The sequence below is a fragment of the Eucalyptus grandis genome, chromosome 5, assembly GCF_016545825.1.
Source record: "Eucalyptus grandis isolate ANBG69807.140 chromosome 5, ASM1654582v1, whole genome shotgun sequence".
Classification (NCBI taxonomy): domain Eukaryota; kingdom Viridiplantae; phylum Streptophyta; class Magnoliopsida; order Myrtales; family Myrtaceae; genus Eucalyptus; species Eucalyptus grandis.
Window position 1 is genome coordinate 35,811,824 of NC_052616.1, and position 17,333 is coordinate 35,829,156.

Sequence of the window (17,333 nt, forward strand, 5' to 3'; positions counted from 1 at the left end):
ATTTCGGTCGTCGGCCATCAAAATCTTAATTTCCGAAAAATAATTAATTAATTTATTAATTTCGAAAATTAAATAAATAAATACAATAAATTCAATTTAGCACAACATAAAGCTCAATTAAATAAACGGACTGCGCCATGATCATCAGCATAAAATCCCGGTCACTTTGGCCATCCCAGTTGAATTTCCGGAAAATAAATAATTAAATAATTAATTTCGAAAATTAATATTTAATTCCTAAAAATACCACCTAGGCCCGAATCGCTTAATTAACACCCAATAAGGGACGGGAAAAATCCCAAGAAGCATCCAATAAATACTACATGCAATTCTCTATCTAATTACACTAATCACACAACTAATATGCAAAGCAATTAACTAATAATCACTAATCAATTCTAATCTAACAACCTAATTACACTTAATTACCACTAATCAACCTTTAAGTATAATTAGCGCATTAAGAAGGCATTAGTGAGTAAAACTCACTCAAAACGACGGCTCGACGCGATGATCGACTTTCCCCAAAGCGGGCCGAGCATCCGGGCTCGGGAAGGCGGCCAAAACGGGCCAAAACCCTCTGCGATACCCATTTCTGCAACCTTCTGCTCGCTGCTGGATGGGACGATTCCAAGGTCGATTGAGGCGGCCAAGGGCGGCTGAGGGCAAGGTGGAGCTCCGGCAAGGCTGACGGTGGTCGGAGGTGGCCGAACCATGGCCTGTGATGGCCAAAACGAAGCTGAACAGAGGCGGAACAGGGGCTGGGTCGCACAGCGGGGACGGCAGGCGCGAGCGTGAGGCGGCGGAGCGCGCGGCGTGCGGTCGAGCAGGCGGCGGTCCGATAGCTCCGGCGTGACTGCAGCTCCTTCAACCGACGATGGTTGCTGCTTCTGTTTCTGCTTCCGTTTCTGTTCGAACTAGAGAGAGGAGAGGGGGCGGAGATGCGCGTGGACGGCAGTTCGGCGGTGAGCTCGGGTTCGCGAGCAGCTCCGGTGCTTGCGGGCGTGCGACGATGACGGCGAGAGGCGGCGACAGGCGAAGCTGCTGCTACTGCTTCGTTGGTCTTCGGTTGCTGCTGAAGAAGAAAGCCAGAGAAAAAGGGAAGAAGATGGAGATGCTCGACGGAGGAGAGAGGGGAGGAAGAAAAACCCAATTTCCCTTTCTTTTCTCTCACTCTCTCTCTCTCTTAGGTCAGCCATACGTGGGCCACCATGGCTGTCATCCACCCACATTTCAAGCCCAAAACTACCCTTCTAGAAGCCTTTAAATAGGCCAAATGTAGGGGTAAGTGTGGCATACGAATTTTGCCAAGTTTTCTTTCCAATTTGAACCTTAATCCCACTTGAATCAAATCAAATTGACCCCCATTAATTTATTCAACACCTCATCATTCCAATTGGTATTTTTCCCTACCAATATAGCCCACTTGCATCCCAATTTCACAATCCCTGGCTTCAACTGAACAACAACGGCCCTATTTATCGAGTCGAAATTAGAACCCGAAAATCTGGATGTCACAGGTTGAGCGTGCGGTGACAATCATTTCCGGAACTTTGTGACCAGAATATCATAGAGGACTTGCAAGATATTTATCATATAGCCATGAGGCACGCATTCATCCATACGTAGCTGCATATTGATAATGAAATATATCTACTGCTGGCAACTTAATGCTGATTTCCTCTTGAATTGCCTGTATGCATGCATGCATTCGTAAGATAATTTCTTATTCTTATCCTCATATTGTTTTCTCCAAACAAGTAACAAGACCTATTTGCTTTTCTTATATAAGGCGAAACTTGCTTTGGACAGCCTTGAAGTTCCAGCTGGGTAAGAAACTGGTTTTTGGTAAACAGTTGCATTTTAGATATGTTATTTGCTAATTAAAAGGATTGGTATTTCAGGCTTAATTGGTGAATGATTTCAGATTGTGCTTTATTTGTATATACTTTGATTGAACAGCTGTGTGAATGTTGAGGATGGGAATGTTATCGCAGCCAGAAGAAACCTGACTATTGAGACACAAAATGTATGTTTATCATTGCCTCCCCATCCCCTTGTTTAAAACCTAGCAGCACCTTGTTATTGCTGTGGATTGATACCCTCAAATTATCCACTCGTAGTTTATTGTTGATCATTTTATGTTTCTCTCTTAAGTATTTGTTTAATAGATGATAAGACAATATACCGGACAAAATATGTTAATGAGTGGATTATTTTTTTTCTTTTTCATTATTAGGCTTTAAAGGGTTATGTTCCTGTTATTCTTTCATAAAATATACTGCTAACGGTGACTATAATCTTGCCTTATTATGCCTAATATTTCACGTTTTTCATTTGCCATTTTTTTTTGTCTGGATCAATAATATGGTCTTTATCCACTTTTGTGAAGTTCCTAACTCTATTTTCATGTCAGCTAGACTATTGGTATACATATTTAGTATAAAAATGCACTGTGAGCATTGTATTGCCTTTTAAGATGTAAGAACCTGCTCCTTTGGAGATTTCTTCATACAGTGACCATATTTACACATATTTAAGCCTTGTTTCTGGTAGAGATCATCTCTTCTGTAATAGTTTATTCCTGTAATCATTGATAGTTATGTGGTGACAGTACAATACTATAAATGACTTTGTGGATGGTAAGAATAGTTTATGCAAAGAATATTTGGCCCTTCTAGTGTCTTCTGGAGCATAATAAAAACAAAGGTGCCTTGCTATATGGGTATATATGAAAATACTGTTAGAAAAGTTGGAGGTGGCTAATCCAATAGAAGCCTCCTTTTCCATGTGAGATTCTCAGCAACTTCAAGTGAGCAAAACTTATTTAATTCATGTAGTATATGCCTTGATCAGTCTCATATGTACGTTCAATTAGTTAGCTTGAAGCAGAAGACATTTCTCATGAAATGTATTTTCAGAATTTATGTTGAAACTACACTGAGGGAAAATGTCTCTCTAACAGAGCTCCTAAGTTCGATATGCTTGTGTTGTTTTTCTACTTGTGCTTTCATAGGCAACAAGACATGCAGAGATTGAAGCTCTTGATGTTCTTTTTGAACAATGGCAAAGGACTGGATTATTGGCTGCAAAAGTTGCAGAGAAGTTTTCAATATGCTTGTCATGCCCCGATCCTCGAACGCGTACCGACGCCTCACCTGGTTGATTAATAGCGACGTCTCAGGACCATAGCCAACCCTTTCATTTTAATACGTAAGCGGAACTATATAATAAAATCCCCAAATAATAAAACAATATGATAGAAAAGTAGAGCTATATTTTTTACAACTGAAAAGCCATAATCACATTTTTATACAAAGCAAACCACATAATATATAATACAATATTATTCACAAGTCTGATCTACTAGACATTCAATCAAAACTTAGAGTTTGCGAAACATAATGGGATTTCAGTCCTCGTCCGGGTCGTACTTAGGATCCTCCTCGATGTCATCCTCCTCTTCTTCTTCTTCTCCTTTTTCTTCTTCTTCAAGCTCCTCATATGCCGACTCCTCCTCGAGTTTATCTGTCGGCTTGTCCTCAGGCTCCTCCTCCATAGGCTCATCCTCTTGCCACTTCTCCTACTCTATGATCTCTCCTCCATTCCAATTGTCGTCATCGACTAAGTGCACGGGAGTATGAGCATAGTCCTCTTCTTTAGGGTCCTTAGCATCCATTATCGATCCTTCCTTAGGATTAGTCGTTCCTTCTCCGAACGCTTCATCTAGAACGTACATGGGCACATCACCTTCCGGTATGGGACCCTCTCTTCGCTTATCGAAGTAATGACGGTACCACAATCGATACTCATGGGGCCTCAGGCGTCCTCATCCACGTCAACCCAAATTGTGGACTTAACTAGCATGTACTCTAGTCCTTCTGGGTGAGAATGTATATGGAAGTGATAGCTATCTCTAAGATCTCCTCAGGAATATCAAAATGCAAAGGAGGATGAGGAGATGGAGGTGTTGCCATCTAGGGGCCTGAAATTATTATATAATAACCAGTGAGACGACATCTCAGCGAGTTCTACCCCTAAGATTCGATTAGGAAACCAATACACTATGGGCTGCTTATGCACACACGAATCAGAGGACTTACCTTAGCCTTAGATTCCACCTGTATATTGGCACAGTTTAAATAGGCACCTAATCATATTATAACAGATCGATATCTCGATCAATTGACCTAGTCAATTACATGTCAATCGGACAATCCCTCGGTCATTTCCATCCATACTATATAATTTTTAGTATAATATACCCAGTCTACGAGCCACGTGCATTCTCTAAGGTGACTTATTCGCTAAGGTGACATACTTAGGGCGCGCATGACAACCATTCCATTCCGCAAAATAGTTTAATGAATAGAAATAGATTTTTCTATTTCTAAAAGAGTTTCTACAAAAATAACCGTTTGATAACGACACAAAATTTCTACTCTAAAAATAGAAATTCGTTTGATAACGACACAAAATTTCTTCCTTACGGACGGCGGCGGCGGCCGACGACCTTTAATATAAAAAAAATAAAAATAAAAATGATTTAGTAACAAAAAAATGAATAAAATAAATCATAAAAAATAAAATAAAAATATCATTTTATTTTAAAATTAAAATATAAAAATAAATTTATTTTATTTATTCTATTTTATTTTATTTTACGAATAAATTTATTTTAAAATGAATAAAAATAAAAAATAAAAATAATTTTATTTGGCAAAACACTCAAGGCAAATAAAAATAATTTATTTTTATTTATCATAAATAAATTATTTTAAATAAATATAATAAATTTATTTTATTTATTCTATTTTATTTTATTTTACGAATAAATTTATTTTAAAATGAATAAAAATAAAAATAAAAAATTATTTGGCAAAACACTCGAGGCAAATAAAAATTTATTATTTTTATCATAAATAAATTATTTTAAATAAATTAAATAAATATTTTATTTATTCTATTTTATTTTATTTTACAAATAAATTTATTTTAAAATGAATAAAAATAAAAATAAAAATAATTTTATTTGGCAAAACACTCAAGGCAAATAAAAAATAATTTTACTTTTAATAAAAATATTTATTTATTTATCATAAATAAATTTAATAAATTTATTTTTAGTAAACTAAAAATAAAATGATAAATAAAAATAATTTATTTATTTTAATAAATTTATTTTTATTTTTAAATGAATATATTTATTTTTATTTTGGGCAGAGAAGAGGCGTACGAGGGAGAAAAGAGTGAAATTAGGGTTGGGAGAAATCAGAAATTGATTTATTATGGAGAAATCAGAAATTGATTTCTGGAGAAATCAGAAGTAGAAAATTTCTACTTCTGATTTCTCCTCCATTTCTATTTCTGGAATAGAAATCTATTCCAGAAATAGAAAATTTGATAAGCGTTATCAAACAAGTTTCTGTTCCAAATTGGTCCGAATGGAAAAAATCATTTCGGAACAGAAAATTTTTTTATCATGCACCCCCTTAATCACCAATCCATGTGCATTCTTTAAGATGACCTATTCGCCAAGGCAACGTATTAATCACTAGCCTCGTGTATTCTCTAAAGCAACTTATTCGCCAAGGCAACATACTAATCACCGAGCCACGTGCATTCTCTAAGACGATATACCAAATTACCGAGTCACATACATTCTCTAAGGTGACATATTCACCAAAGTAACGTACTAATCGCCGAGCCACGTGCATTTTCCAGGTGATGTATATAATCAACGGTTCACGTGCATTCTCTAAGGCGATCTATACGCCAAGGCGATCTATCTGGTCAACGAGCCATGTCATACAAAATTTCTTCTCATCTTTTATCATACCCAATAAAATACCGTGTGTGGGTACACGGTCGGCCTTAGCCAAAAATACCATATTTTCATTTCCATAAGTCCCACCATTTTCTGTAGTTCACCAAAATGTTTTGGCACTATCAACCGATGCCCGATTGTTTTTCAATTAATAACCAAAATTATTTGATTTAGGAAAATAATCCTAAATTCACAAATAATTCATTTCAGCACAAAAATAAAGCTCAATTAAATAAACAGACTGCACCATGATAATCAGCATAAATTTCCAGTCGTCAACCATCCCGATCTAATTTCTGGAAAGTAATTAATTAATTAATTAATTTCAAGAATTAATTAAATAAATACTAAAAATCCAACTTAGGCCCGTAATGCCTAATTGGAAGCCGAAACAAACCCGGAAAATTTCCGAGGCTCGTTTAATAATTAATAGGACTTGTCTACTTGCTAAATACACTAACCATTTTCCTAACATGCATAGGTAAATCCTTAATTTAATTATTCTAATTTAATCTACCCACCTAATTGCACTTAATTAAATCTAATAACCCCTTAGCATGATTAGTCTACTAAGTAGGGACTAGTGAGTAAAATTCACCCATTTAACAATCCGTTCGGATTGAAATGTCGGGAATGTCACGAGGGACGTTTTTCTCCAAAGTGGGCCTAGGGTTCTCGCTTTAGTGTCATTAGAGCTATATCAGTCTAACAGAATGTGGGATTTGCATCTGAATTAGAGGTTGAGTGTGCGGTGACAATCATTTCTGGAAGTTTGTGACCAGAATATCATAGAGGACTTGCAAGATATTTATCATATAGCCATGAGACATGCATTGTAGCTGCATATTGATAATGAAATATATCTACTGCTGGCAACTTGATGCTGATTTTCTCTTGAATTGCCTGTATGCATGCATGCATTCATGAGATAATTTCTGATTCTTATCCTCATATTGTTTTCTCCAAACAAGTAACAAGACCTATTTGCTTTTCTTATATAAGGCGAAACTTGCTTTGGACAGCCTTGAAGTTCCAGCTGGGTAAGGAACTAGTTTTTGGTAAACAGGTGCATTTCAGATATGTTATTTGCTAATTAAAATGATTGTTATTTCAGGCTTAATTGGTGAATTATTTCAGATTGTGCTTTATTTGAATATACTTTGATTGAACCGCCGTGTGATTGTTGAGGATGGGAATCTTATTGCAGCAAGAAGAAACCCGACTATTGAGACATGAAATCCATGTTTGTCATTGCTTCCCCATTCCCTTCTTTAAATTTTGGCCTAGCAGCACTTTGTTGTTTCTCTGGATTGATACCCTCAAATTATCCACTCATAGTTTATTGTTGATCATTTTATGTTTCTCTCTTAAGTATTTCTTTAATAGATGATAAAACAATATATCAAACCAAATCTGTTAATGAATGGATTTTTTATGCATTATTAGGCTGTAAAGGGTTAGTTCCCATTATTCTTTCATAAAATATACTGCTAACAATAACTATAATTTTGCCTTGTTATGCCTAATGTTTCACGTTTTTCATTTGCCATTGTTCTCTGTCTGGATCAATAATACGGTCTATATCTGCTTTTGTGAAGTTCCTAACACTGTTTTCTTAGGCCGTATATCAGCTAGACTATTGGTATACTTATTTGGTATAAAATTGCACTGTGAGAATTGATTGTCTTTTAAGATGTAAGAATCTGCTCCTTGGGAGATTTCTTCATACAATGACCATATTTACACATATTTAAGCCTGGTTTCTGGTAGAGATCATCTCTTCTGTAATAGTTTATTGTTGTAATCATTGATAGTTATGTGGTGACAGTACACTACTATAAATGACTTCGTGGACAGTAAGAATAGTTGATGCGAAGAATATTTGGCCCTTCTAGTATCTTGTGGAGCATAATAAGAACAAAGGTCCCTTGCTTACAGAGGTATTTATATAAATACTGTTAGAAAAGTTGGAGGTGGCTAATCCAATAGAAGCCTCCTTTTCCATGTGAGATTCTCAGCAACTTCAAGTGAGCAAAACTTGTTGAATATATGTAGTAGATGCCTTGATCAATCTTATATATACTCTCAATGAGTTAGCTTGAAGCAGAAGACATTTCTCATGAAATGCATTTTCAGAATTTATGTTGAAACTACAGTGAGAGAAAATGTCTCTCTGACAGAGCTTCTAAGTTTGATATGCTTGTGTTGTTTTTCTCCTTGTGCTTTCATAGGCAACAAGACATGCAGAGGTGGAAGCTCTTGATGTTCTTATTGAATAGTGGGGAAGGACTGGATTATTGGCTGCAGAAGTTGCAGAGAAGTTTTCAACATGCTCCCTTTATGTGACATATAAACCGTGCATAATGAAAATAAATGGAGGTTTGTGGAACTGATTTTCCATCTTTTCTGACCTTTTCCTAGTCTAAATGGTAGAAAGCGGAGTTTCTGAAAGCATCAAGAAGTCAAGTTTATATTAATTGTTTCTTTCCCTGCTTTATATCCTTTTTCTTAAATTCTTTGTGACTTGTTTGGCATTGATAATTTTTTTTATTTGCCCTAAAATTTACAGTTCTGGGAATTGCTACTTTTTTTAGAGCAGTGAGATATCTTAACTAATATCATGTTTAAATCGAGAAATATGGTATCTTCGAGGAAATATGATATTTCAAGTGTGAAGAAATTATGCTTTATGATATGCCAAGGGCAATGTACTTGATAAAGAAATCTCTTTTCTTGTTTACTAGTTGCAGTTGCTCTTCTTGCATACATGAGAGCATGTGTCTGCTAGGTATGTGTTTCCAGTATAATTTGTCACCTATCTGATGCCGCCATGATCTAACATTACGCATTAGAAGCTTGTTCAGAAGTCATCAATTTTTCCCTCGAGACTTTGTTGATGTAAAAGTTAAAACGTAGCGAAACAGGATCTCAATCATTGTGATTGAGCAGTACACAAAATAGCTAATATAGATTGCGGACATCGTTTTTCTGTTTAAGGATTAAAATTAAAAGAACAAGCTCAATTACAGGGGGAAGAAGCAAGATATTTTTTACTAAGGGTGCATTTAATACAAAATTTAGGGAAAAAACAAACCATGAAAACTCTTGACTTTCGGAGCTTGAAATTTGTACTTATGCTGTTCTTAGTAATCTGATTATGAGTCAAAAGTATTGTGGGAAACGTGAACTAGCTCATTGCCTTTCTGAATACTACATCAAACAAGAGGACTCATCTTGCAGTTAAAGGACTGTCTAGCTCAAGTTCCTCCCTCTGGAGCTAAAAAACTTGCCCTAATTATTGCATAGTTTCATGATAGAGAGAATGAGACTGTTACTATAACGGTGAGCATGGGTCATATGCAATGTTTGGAATTTATAGTTGATTGAAACACGTCCTAGCCAATATTAGTAAACAAGTCATCCACAAATCTTCTCTCAATCAGATCACTGGTGCCAAGATCTCTCTGAACAGAAGTTGCTCATCCATATTAAGAGCCTCAATGTATCACCCTGTTTACAAAGTGTTGTTTGTTCTTCAAGGACATTAGGTTTTATGTTGACGATAAATTATAGAACAATGCTAAGGCATCGTTAAAGTAAAAAAATTTAAGCCATAGTTACCCGAAGCACACGCCTATTTTAAATCTGATGCGGGAACTTTGTCAAGGTCAACACCACTTAGTAGAGTCTATTTACTGTCAATTGAATCAAATGGTACACTTCACAGATAATTTGCTTGCATTAAAAGCTATTTCCTGGAGTAGGCATTTGGCAAATTTGATATTCTTAGGACCGGAATGTATACGTCCTAAGGTAGACACATTCCCTTATTGGTAAATTCGTTTTTGTTCAGATAGTACCTTCTTTTGCAAAGTGCCTTTTCAATTAGTCTATTAAATTGTCTCCAGCATGAAATTTGGAAATGTTTTGCAGATAGAACCTGTCTCTGGTTTCAAGCTGATGAGCTAGGTAAAAATGCAGAATCATTGGAAATATTGGCTGGTTTCCACAGAAATTTCATCTATGTTCCCCTTTTCAAGTATCTCGCCTAATTTATGAATGTTTCCAACTTCAGTCTTGTCTCTTGCAGTAATGGGAATTCTGGATCAAAGGGTTTCAAATGTTGTGGAGGTATAATGGCATCAGAAGCAAATTCTCCTATGCGAGATTTTTATGAATGAGGAAAACTCGATGGTATGTACGGTGATCGACCATTTTAACCAGTTGAATTGTCTGTAAGAATGTTATAATACTGCTGGTATCACCTATTTACATGAGATAACTTAAGGGAAATGATAGTTCTTTTTCAATGGACCCACAGTTAATTACACTTTTTAAGAGGCTTCTATGATCATATAGAGCAATTCTACATTTTGAACCAAGGTTTACCCTTTCAATCAATGAAGTTGACCATTGTGTCTGCTAGCAACATCTTCCTGAAAGACCCTTCCTCGGAATAAGTTCTCTTTTAAACTCAAATACTGCGGTCTTCCTCACTCATCTTCTTCATGTTGATTAAAAAGAATACAGGAAGCCTCTTTCTGTTTGTACTTTTTAACCGATTCTCTCAAATAGCTGGAAAGAATCGTTGCTGGGCCCTTCAGTGATTGCATATTATGCTTAACAACTCTCTCTCTCTCTCTCTCTCTCTCTCTCTCTCTCTCTCTCTCTATGTCGATCGTTTGCTGTAGTGAAGATATGTTGTTGTATTCTTACATTCCAGATAAATGAAGCGCCCAGTGGAATGTCATGTAATGACAGAGGGTTAATAAAATTGCAAGCATCCATCAAGGATGAGGTGTTTATCTTGAGATGGTGAGTACACTTATCCAGTGCTCAGCAATTTAATGATTGCTATGCAAACGAGTAGAATTTGCTTAGGAAACAAAAGGTTGAGTTTCAGATGCTCAATCTTTTTTTTTTTTTTTTTTTTGCCAATTTGCAGACACCCTGTTTATCACATGTGGCTTTCCTTTAGACTGGGTATTCTTAGCCAAATTGCCATACGAGAAACAGGACATCATGTCCTCGGTTAAGAAAAAAGACAAAGTGTATCTTAATAGTTGAGAATTCTTTGATTAGACTTGTTTGAGAGAAATATCTTCTTCCTTGATCCCTGCCATGGATTGCTCTGCATATATGGTTTTTGGTCAAGCAATGCTTCAATAAGAGCTCTTCGCTTGCAATCAGATCATAATCTTTACATGCATCCGAGATAATTAGTACGCTTTGGAAACTCATTGCATACCGAAAACATGGCCTTGAAATAATTTGTCTTTGTAATGACAAAATCAATTTGTTTCGTGTTTCTTCTCTGTTTTGTAGAACCCTGTTCCATGAATATCATTTCTCTTTGCCTTTCTTCCCCTTCTTTTCCATTCATTTTCTGTTGATGACATTGTGGAATCTGTGATTTGTTTAAGTATCTTATAGATATGCTGAATGCTAATATTTGATTTTCAGCTCCAAAGCCTCACAGGTCACGGGTAAATCATGCTTCTCATTAAATCTTCCTGCATTGATTCGTCTTGTTGAACACTCTCATGCCTTTGCACAACTAGGTAATACCTTTGAACTTATGATTCCTTTCTTTTATGAACATCTTGTACATCATGTATGGTAATATGATGCACCTCTGATGCATATTGAATGATTATCAATTACTCATGCATATAACTAGTGTGTACATGGTGTGACATTTTATATTATAGGTCATGCCAAATTAGGGCGCTGTGGCAATGATTCTTAGTGTGACAATTTGATATGATACTCATGTTAAGATCAAGTATACTTATAGCTATAGATTTACTCGCATGATTGTAGTCAATCACAATGAGGAAAAACATTAGTCATTGCTCTTCATTACTGATTCTTGGTTTATTCTGATTATATTGTTCATTGTTCTTATTCCTGTTAGTTAATCTGTTCATTTGACTATAAGCTAAGTCAAACTGTCACTTCAAGGTAGCTCCCCCTCTTGAAACGAACTATTTGGAAGGTAACTTTTGAACTGTAGTTTTGCGATAAAGCACAAATCTAATTGTGACATTAGTGGTGCTGGTCATAGCATACTAAGATTCTCTCTAGTTTGTGATATGGAAGAAACAATTAGTGTTAATTATTTTGTCTCAAGATGTTAAACATTTTCGAAACAGCCCTTTTAGTGCAGAGATCTGCATAAATGTGTTCTCTCTAGTTTGTGATATGGCAGAAACAATTAGTGTTAATTTTTTTGTCTCAAGATGTTAAACATTTTAGAAACAGCCCTTTAAGTGCAGAGATCTGCATAAATGTTATTAGCGTCCCACAAAATGTCTTAAAATGAATCGAAGCACTCCAACTGATAATGCATGTGCCATTTACTGCTCTTCTAATCACAGAATTTCATCAAGGGATCTGAGGAATGAAGCGCGATGCATGTCCATATCAGTTTTTGCCGGGATGTTGATGTGTGCACAGAGGGTTGCAGATGTGATCACCAGCGATTTCATGCTTTAACTTGATTATCAGATTGTTTAGATAATTTTACAGCATAAACCTGTACATTTATCAATTTTCTGAGGTTAATTTTTGTCATCTACATACTTTTTGATGTAGTTTGATATGAGTTTTTTTTAACTTTGAGGTAATTTCAGGCGTGCTATTGATGATTCTGAGCTTTATAGTTATGGACTGTCATGTGTGATCCCTAACAATGATGAAAGATGTGAAGGACTTGCATGTGTTTCACATGGATTTTCCGGGAAAGAATTGCTTTGATTGGATTTGAGCTTCCCAATTATGCCAATTATGTCCTAAATACTGGAATTAGAGTATTGGTGAGTCAATTAATGTCTTCATTGTTGTTGACTGAGAAAATCTCAGTGATATGATAGGTCTTGTGGAGACCATGATAGTCACGTGTGGCTGGACAAGTACATTAAGATCTTAATAATTTGCTCGGTCCAGAGGCAATTGGCAGCTGATCCTTGCCTAAATGTGCTTCCCTTATTCTTCCATCGGAACAAGATGCCTCTTTTCTTCGGGTGATAAGAAGTCCAAACTTGAGTTTATGATTATGTAATAATCAATTCTAATAAAACATGAGAAGTACCACAAGATTTGCCGAAAAGACCCATAGTCTAAAATGAGCGGGAAGATAGTAATTTTGGATTATAATCTGTTTATATAATCTTATAAATTTGGGCTAATGTTAGAAGAATGGATAATCGACCATGCAGGAGTACGATCGATGACAAACCAAAGTTGACCGGCAGTTATCCATCAGAAGGAAATGTATGGAAGAAAACAAGGCCTTGGATGAACGCCTATCTACTCTGAGGAGAAATGTGAAGAGGCGGTTGGATGACTTGTAAATATTGACACATCAATATAGACTTTGTTTATTTTACAGAAAATAAATAATTTGAATAATATTTTTCAAAAATGATTGTCTGTGTCTCTTCAAATAATTAGTCAATGAGAAATGTTTTCATTATTAACAATAATCTATGTCTAAACATTATCGTTGACGATGAAAATATTTTTCGTTCATTTATTTTTATAAACAAAACAAAGAATCATTTTTAAGAAATTATTTGATAATCATTTATAGAGTCTTATTTTCCTTTCATATGGGGCCCATAGTCAAATTATCAACCCCTTAAATAATTTAAAAAAAAATAAACTTTAATATATCTCGATTGTTAAATGGATAGCCTGAACATGTCTTGTGTAAAGTGCTTTATTAAATGAAATTTAGCTATTGTGGCTTTACTCATTAATTGATGTGCTTTATAAGTGAGCATCATTATTTAAATGCAATCAAATACTATAGGAAAATTAACAAATTACAAACTTAAACTTTTTTTTTTTGGCTTAATTTGAGGAAGAATTCGATGTCCATATCAGACTGCATAGAAACAATTTACAATTGTAATACCTTACCGAAGTATAACAATAGCTAGTGTCAATATTTGGTGATACTATATTCATTAGTTGGGGAAAAACTCTATTAGGAAAATGCTCACTTTACGTGAAGTATACTCACATATGTGATTTGCAATAAAAAAAAAATTCTCTTATGCATTGAACTTACAAAAAAATGCTTGTACTATCGAAGTGAACCAATTATATACATATAGACAACATGTCATATTATATTCGGTAAAAGTACTTCAACAATGAATTTGTTTAATACATTTTCCCGAGTCCATTAATAACATGACATGTTAAAAGTCATGTATGCCTGAATATGATTATTTTATTTTATATTCACATAGGCAAATATAATATTCTTGTGATTTTTCACTAAATAGCACAATAATTAGTATCAAAGTCACTTATTAGATATGATTTTTCTGTGAAATCTTATAATTCGAGTATTGCGTCGCAATATGTCAATTCTTTCTTATTTACATCGTGATGACATTATTCTGCAATTCTATTATAATAATGCTGAATTCTTATTATGTGTTTTAAGGAAAATAATGATAATCAGAGTCATATAAAAGCCACCATCGCCCCTCTCTCTCTATCTGCCAAGGTAGTGACCGGAGTGAGAAAGGGCTGTACTAGGCCCCGGCCCAAAGGCGTCAACACAAGTGGCCCTCCTATATTTCTTTTTTTTTTCTTTTTTTATTGATTGAAAATCCGCACAGTGCCCGGGAAATTTTTAAAACAAAGTACAGTGATTTTCCAAATACAGTTTCTTTTTTTTTTTCCCTGGATCAAGTCATACTAACATAATTTCCATGAATCATAGTAAAAGTAGAAGCTGTTATCATATCAAAATATTTATGAAACATCACAAGATGGCATGATTGAAAAAAATATAATTCATGGGTATATAGAGACGACACAATTAATGAAAACAAGTATGAATGAGCGAATTTAAAATATGGAATTTTGTACAATCAATAATGTCACAAAAAGTAACTAATCCCTCGCCTTTTTCTAAGCACATCAACATTGAGGCTAGTGTGGAATTGATCTAATATGATGGTTGTGTAGCTAAACATTATTTATACCTTCAAAAACAAATAAGGGATAATTGACTTAGCTGACGAGGCTTCTTCCATGAGAGGGCTTCTTACATAGCTATTGCTTCTGCCACAAAAGCCAATTGGCATCTGACTAGGCATAGTTAGATTACTCTATGAAATACAATAAACAATGCTAGGCGTCTGTAAAAATTACTCTATGAAATTCTAGAAAATTACCCAATAAGTATAATTATTTCAATTTTGTGAATTTATCGTAATGTAGCCCGTGACCTCCCCCTTGTTTTGTTCCTCAATTTTAGGTAGCAAATGCCTGAGCTTTTTTCTATTGTTTTCCCTCTCTTGCCGTTGAGTAGTAGACAACACATCCATCCAATTATAAAATGAAATTGAAGATACTAAAATGAAATTTTGAAAAATTTGTGAAGGACACTTTAAAAAATCCCCAAAGAGTCTACTGCCGTATACGTCTGTCACCCATCTCCAAATTTGACAAGCTCGCAAACTCTTCTCGTTCGCAAACCGCTATACTCTCACTCTCCCTCTCACTCACCGTCCACGTGCTTTAAGTTCGAGTCCACCTGCCTATGTGAATGTTTGGTTGGCATGAATGATCTGGAACGTGATTGCAATTCCAAAAGGCCAATCCCTTTTCTGATGTTTGGATCCATATGTGAATCATAGAACTGTGATTCCATCAACTTCTTGGAATTGCCATTTCCACTACTTAGGCCATGCAATCATCATTATCATTCCTAACTAGGTTACAACCATTTGGGCCGATGAAATTAGATTATATTGCCAGATTGGCATTAGGGGTTCCGAATATATTACACATGTCCAACTGCAGTTGAAACAGGAAACTGGTCCTCCTAGTTAAACACAGACCAAAAAGTGTCAGAAAGATTGAAATTCAGATCCAGGTGCCCCTGAGGAGGGCATCCATGGGTGCAGTTTCCCCGAACCTCTCGAGCAGATCGGAGCAGGAGGGATCGACCTATCCTTCCGCTTTGAGCTCTAACCTCAGCTCTTCCTCTATGTTGTTCGATGCCGATATTAGCAGCAACTCACACCCTTCGTAGTTCAGGAAGTCGGGCGGGTCAGCCGGGCTGTACCTCAGATGCCTGAATTTCCCTTGCAGGTGGGCCGGGAACACGGCCTTGCGCTTGCTCTGGAGTCCCCTGAACTGGAAAGGGCCAGCCCCGCGCTGGTCAGGGTTCTTGATCTGGATGAGGAAGGACCCTTCTCTTTCGAGGTTGAGCGATTCCAGGGGCTCCTGCTTCTCATCTTCCGGAGGGAATTTGTGCTTGTATATGAGATGTGTGTGCGCTTTCTTCCCTCTGGATTTGTGTCTAAGTATGCGGTACACGCCCTCCCCCAACGCTCTGGCCGCAGCCGTGTGGCGGTGTCCCCTCGTGGAAGTGTCGTACTTTTCTGCAAGAAGCAACAATGTCAAGTCATACTTGAACCAGAGAGAGAGAGAGAGAGAGCCGACTTGATATCATCGATCTTGGTAGTGACCATCTCCACATATTCCCACTGGGGTCGGTTCCGTTTGCACGGGTCCGGAAGACTCTTCTTCCCCCTCACTATCAACCTCAGCAGCGCCTGCTTCTCCATGTTCACTTCCTGCGTTTGGCTCTTATAGAGAGGCTTGAAATCGCGAGGTGATCATAGACGGGTTGTCGGGTCGTAAATCTTGTCACCATCATTACCTGGCTTCCATGACCGCCTTCTGCAATGACCTTGTCACTGGAATCGGGATCGGAGCCTTCCTTGCCGGACTGGGGATCTTGCTTCTCCTCAACAGGCCTCTTGCCGGACTCGGGGCGGAAAGAGAACTGACTTTGATATTGAATCACATGTTAATGGCAAAATGTAGGATTACCATGGACGAGTTTGCGAATTTTTGTATTTGGATCATATCTTTGTCGATCATCTTTTACCATGTGAGCTGTGGAGAGTAATTCAATTTTGCTCAAATTGATGGGTGTTATATTCAATTTGGTCTTACATTATCAAGTAAAAGACTAAAAAGGTGGGGATTCCGAATAATATGCAAGCAACTAAGGGACAATTTCAAGGTTGAACTTCAAGGTAATTAGCTAATAGATTCAGTTTTACCCTATGTGGTTGGTCATGGATCAATATATTTAGCAGCCGACGGTTCACATGTGCATGAAGATAATTTGAGCGAAGCAGATCTATAGGAGGACTCGCAAGATTGTCAAATGAGCATCGAGAAACACAGTCAAATAGGATCAAAGAGAAAATGTGAGTTTAATCTCCCTCTAAGGAAGTGAATGAAGATGATGATGACTTCCAATTCGATCGATGGAGATGAGAATGAGATGGGAATGATGATATCTCTACTAAAAAAATTGCGTTTGTAGTTGGAAAGATGGAAACTTGCTAAGGAAGAAATTCATAGGTGAGTGAGTTGAGCTGATCTTTATTATGATGCCTTTCTTTCTTCCTTGTTCCTGTAGTTTTCTTTTCTTAGAAAAAACTTCTAACTGGTACTT

General features: G+C 36.4%; 1 long non-coding RNA gene and 1 pseudogene across 5 annotated transcripts; one reads left to right on the forward strand and one right to left on the reverse strand.

Moving 5' to 3' along the window:
* Nucleotides 1-6,499: 6,499 nt before the first annotated feature.
* LOC104444738 lies at nucleotides 6,500-12,558 on the forward strand. 5 transcript variants are annotated; one of them, XR_005551449.1, is made up of 7 exons: nucleotides 6,500-6,867; nucleotides 8,059-8,206; nucleotides 9,761-9,796; nucleotides 9,903-10,021; nucleotides 10,551-10,642; nucleotides 11,291-11,388; nucleotides 12,208-12,558. It is a non-coding gene; the product is annotated as an uncharacterized LOC104444738 (long non-coding RNA). The 5 variants fall into 5 exon arrangements; XR_005551448.1 differs by having other exon boundaries at nucleotides 9,918-10,021; XR_005551447.1 differs by lacking the exon at nucleotides 9,761-9,796 and having other exon boundaries at nucleotides 6,500-6,893; nucleotides 9,918-10,021.
* Nucleotides 12,559-15,721: 3,163 nt separating this feature from the next.
* Nucleotides 15,722-16,747, reverse strand: LOC104445123 (annotated as a pseudogene).
* Between the last annotated feature and the right edge of the window lie 586 nt (nucleotides 16,748-17,333).